Here is a 5,513-nt window from a genome sequence, read left to right as displayed (position 1 = left end):
AGGTGATGTTGTCACGTGACTTTGGTGCGTATGATTAGTCACTTAATGTAAGCGTGAGGTATAGGCAAAATGATCATTTCAGAATTCCGGAAGGTATATACCGGTGTGCTAATGGTATCCCGGGTCTTAAAGTTAGCGTTCAGCGAATAAGTAAATACATATAATGACCTTCACGATATTGTATACGTCTGTTTGTTGTTCTTTGCTCTATATTAAAATGAATTTAATTTCCACTTTAAATCAAATGATTGCTGGAAACGGTCGTTAAACAGAAGTCATGCACCATGAAACCCAAAAAAACGTAGATAGGAACATACAGCTACCTAAGGGTACCTATTTAGAACAGAAAACCATAAACAGGATAATAACTGGAAAAACTAAACTAGCAAGCAGTTTTGGAAGGTTTATAGGACCCAAACCAGCAACCATTAACTGCTTTAACTGCCACACCACCGAAGATCTACACCACGTATTCAATATATGCCCAAAATATCAACCCGCTCGGAAAATATTTATCAAAAACCAAAAAGAGATTGGATCACCACACACATACCCAGAGTTACTTATGGACTCTAATAACAATAAACAATCAGCATATAAAAATATAAATCAATTCATAGACTCAGCAGGACTTAGGAACAAAATATAATTACTATCCCCACAAAACCAAAAGACCCAGTAACTAGCTAAATAAATTTAGAAGCCACCACATAAAAAACCATAACATATCATTCAGTTTTATAAAAGTATTAATAAATAATTCACTTACGAAGCACCTATAAAAAAAACTAAGGAAACCGCAAAATCGGATGTCCTAGATGTCCTTAACGAACCGAGTAATCAGCTAGGATTCCTGTTCTAGATGTCCTTAACGAACCGTGTAATCGGCTAGGACTCCGGTCTCTTGCTAAATAAAGTATAAATAACATTCAATCTCTAAAAACATCAATTAATAAATAACTTAAAGAGGTAATATCTAAAAACTTATAAATGACATAACGTAGGAAACACACCCTAAACACCTTGACTAGTAATCCCATAATAACCTTGAAAATCTCTCTTCATACATGATATCTACTAAGAACCTCTATAAACAGCATAGAACATCCCCCATCCTTTTAGAAGATTTTGAAGAAGAAAAAAAAATCTCGAAAACAACAAAAAACAAAAAAAACAAAAAACACCAGGCAAATGCAACAAGAAACCGGCGATGTAAAGCGAGCAGAACCGTTCCCAAGCTCTCCTTCCCACTAATGACAGCCAACCATTCAACTGTAGGGACCTTTATGGACCCACAGATTGAGGCCAAACTATCAGGGTTCCTTGAATCCATAAAAGCCTGGGGGAGGTGGCAGCATCCCCTTCCCCAGGAACAACTAGCAGGCTGCGGTGCAGTCAGAAAAAAGTGGTACATGCACAATTGTGCGAACGCTACTATAATTAAACTCAACAACAACAATGTAGATACTATGATACGCAACGGAGTTACTGATATCGTGGTCATAACGCATTTAAGCATTTACTTTCACCTCCTCAGAAATATGCTTCTTTCACAGTGATATTTCTCATTACTTTGGAAACACTAGTTGTTTTAGAAAAGTACGGATAAGAAATTTCATATATTCTCTCATACATCCAGACGACCCTTGATCGAAAAGATCATGTAGGACGTCACCCAATTTGACGCATCTGAGTTTATTTTCCTGTGATACTATTGTACTTATAATCCGAAGAAAATATTATATTGAAGAGCAACATCAATATCACATAAAATAAACTAAAGTTTATAGGTAAAATGGCATTAAAGTTTTTCTTATATTTTTCAAAATCTTCACTTTGGAACATATTTTGTTACAAAAGCCATATTAATCAAATTAGTGAAACTCGTGCTCGTAAGCAGCAGAGACGGTGAACAGACCATTTTCTGGAAGGTCGATTTGCGAAAAATAGTTTCCTACGAACACTACAAATATGAGGTCAATAACGCCAAGCAGAAGCCTCTAACCAAAACAGAGAGTTAACTGGGTTAGTTTATTTTGTTACTTTATCTTTGTCGTTCGTGATTTTCAAAATTTGTATAATGTTTTGTTTACCTACCAGAACACTACCTATCTACCGGGACACTAATTTGTGGTCTTACCCTCTCTGCTGCTGTAGTGTGTGAGTAATTAAATCATTATTATATTAATAATGGAATCTCAGTAGTATATGGGGTGAGATTAGCGACAATGGGAATTAGCATTAAAAACACCCCCTGGGTAAGATTAGCGACAATGGAAATTTAACATTAACCACCCTGGGTAAGATTAGCGACAATGGAAATTTAACATGGGCAAAAAACCCTGGGTAAGATTAGCGACAAGGGAATTTTAACATGGGCAATGGAAATTTAACATGGGCAAAAAACCCTGGGTCACTCTGGGGACAAGGGAATTTAACATATGGAAATTGAACATGGTGAGTCTGTATAGCGTCAAGGGGAATTGAACATGGTGGGACTGTCTAGGGACAATGATGGTAGAGGGTCAAACACAACAGAGACAGAGACATACATACACTAGTACAAGCGTGAGATTTATATATAAAGCATTACCAAGACCTGAAATCTTGCTGGGGTGTTCAAAAATTTGCATATTTGTAATGATGCTATAAATAGCTATAATCAAGGAAATGTTCAACGACAAAATGGATGTGACTAAAAGTAACGCTAAAATGACGAAATTGTCCCAGAATTTAAAGGAAAATAAACATATCCAAGAAAATTAAGTTACAATGGTTTGGACTAAAATGGATAAAATTAGTAACTACTTACAATATCAACTTGTGTGACGATCGTGGATAAACACCCATGTATCTATTTATAGCTATAATCAGCTAAAATTCATATGAAATCCCACTATCTATTTACACTACAACTTGTGGGTTATTCCTTTGGAAAATCCCACTATCTTTTTATAGCCTCAGCTTGAGTGACGTTCCTGTTTATGAACTCTAGTACATATGTATAGCTACAACCTATGGAAATCCCCAAAGTCCAGGTAGGTAGGTAGAGTGTATCTGATAGGGATAAAGTGAGTCTTTATAGGGACAAACAGACCAATACACACACACCCAAACACACACAACGTACGCGCGCAGACATACGCACACACACACACACACACACACACACAGAGGGAAGAGGAAAAAACAAACCCTAAATATACTATCAACACAGAAGGGAGATAATACAAACCCCAAATAAACTATCCACACAAACGTACGCGAACGCATACAAACCCCAAATATACTATCAACACAGAAGGGAGATAATACAAACCCCAAATAAACTATCCACACAAACGTACGCGAGCGCATACAAACCCCAAATATACTATCCACACAACATCGCTAACGCATACAAACCCCAAATATGCTATTCACACTCGGGAGGAAGAAGAAAAAAACAACCAAATATACGATCTACACAACGTACGCGAACACACACACACACACACACACACACACACACACACACACACACACGCACGCACACACAGAGGGAAGAGGAGAAAACAAACCCCAAATATACTATCAACACAGAAGGGAGATAATACAAACCCCAAATAAACTATCCACACAAACGTACGCGAACGCATACAAACCCCAAATATACTATCAACACAGAAGGGAGATAATACAAACCCCAAATAAACTATCCACACAACGTGGCTAACGCATACAAACCCCAAATACACAACGTACGCGAACACACACACACACACACACACACACACACACACGCACACAGAGGGAAGAGGAAAAAACAAACCCCAAATATACTATCAACACAGAAGGGAGATAATACAAACCCCAAATAAACTATCCACACAAACGTACGCGAACGCATACAAACCCCAAATAAACTATCCACACAAACGTACGCGAACGCATACAAACCCCAAATATACTATCAACACAGAGTGAAGAAGAAAAAGTTTTTTGAAAGCACCTAAGCCCTCACCTGCAATGACCAACTCTGCCAAACACCTACACCCCACCCCCCACTCCCAACACTACAAAACCCATTTAACCCGTTATTTTATGGCATCAGTGTGTGATTTAGGAAACATCAAGACACAAAATGATGGATGAATAGACTGACTATTGTTTACCGACTTGCATGCCTAAAGAGCGTGCGTGAAGGAAAACATCCTTCCATTTCAATTCTAACTAAAACATGATCCAGAGGGATAGAGAGAGGTGAAAGAGCACAATTTCATAAAGTGTGAGTAAAAACAAAACACGCCATCCTTATTATACAATGTCAAGACCAAGAGACACTTACGTTTTCTTTCTGGTCTATTCTCTTTTAGAAGGTAGTATGAAATTTCACATCAGGGCCAACGCATCGGCTCACATTGTCAATTTTTCCATTTCCATGTCTTTACTGGTACAAGTTCTTCATCATCTTCAATTTTTTCTTCTTCTGAATCCCTCTTCTCTGTTTCGTCTTGTTTTTGTTTCTTCTCTTTTCTCGTAGGGCACTCTGAATTCCAATGTCCTTTCTCCTGACAACGATATTAGGTATCTTGACTTTTGTCTCTCTTTCTTAGACGAAGCAGGTATTCTGGAGACAAATACCCATTTACCTTTGCAGATATAGCAAACTTCATTAGCACTTACACACTTTCGTATGACTCTCATCGAATCAACGACCAAAAGAGTAAGTTTTGTTGCCACTTTCGCATGTGAATTATGCTTTCGTATGACTTTTAGCAGATATTTGACCAGCAGGTCGATCTGTGCTGACTCTTCCATCTTCTTGATCGTTTGAGAGCGGAATGAATACTCTGACGCTAAGACACTCTCCTTATATACAGGGACCTGCTGCGTATGAAACCTAGTCAAATGTAATTTTGCAATAAGATGAAACGATTTCATTGAGGAAGTAAAAAGCAATGATGTACCGTATCGCCTCACACAAAACCTGAAGTGTTAGTTCAAATCCGTGTCAGCGATTTCGAAGACGACATAACTGAGCTTTAATCAATGCTCTCCGATTATGCCACAAAACCACGAATCCTGATTCACGCCAAAAGAAATTTCGTTCGGTCCATAAAAAATAGTATCACATCTGAGAAAAGCAAAAACGGACTTCCAGAAAACTGAGAACGACGGCTTACACCTACAACGTAAATGTATGAGTTCAAGTAGTGCGTAAAACTTAGTCAAATTAAATTTTTATAGTCAAGACGAAACGATCTCTTTTCGAACAAGAAAGCAGACACCAAGCGACAATGACGATCCGTGTCACACAACACTTTTCAAAATGTATATTATCAGAGGTTTGTTCTAGCGATCTGCACGCACGGTTAAATTAAATGTTGATGTATTTTGCAATAAGACGGACACAATTTCCATGGTATCGCCCATGATACGATTGTTCGTGTATTAGTTTAATTTTTAAAAATATTTTTTTATATAAATCGCCTATAGGATAGACCCAGTAAAGCATGGCCATTCTCGTCACT

Source organism: Sinohyriopsis cumingii, chromosome 1 (assembly GCF_028554795.1).
Source record: "Sinohyriopsis cumingii isolate HCF-2022 chromosome 1, ASM2855479v2, whole genome shotgun sequence".
Classification (NCBI taxonomy): Eukaryota; Metazoa; Mollusca; class Bivalvia; order Unionida; family Unionidae; genus Sinohyriopsis; species Sinohyriopsis cumingii.
Note: the sequence above shows the minus strand (reverse complement) of the source record.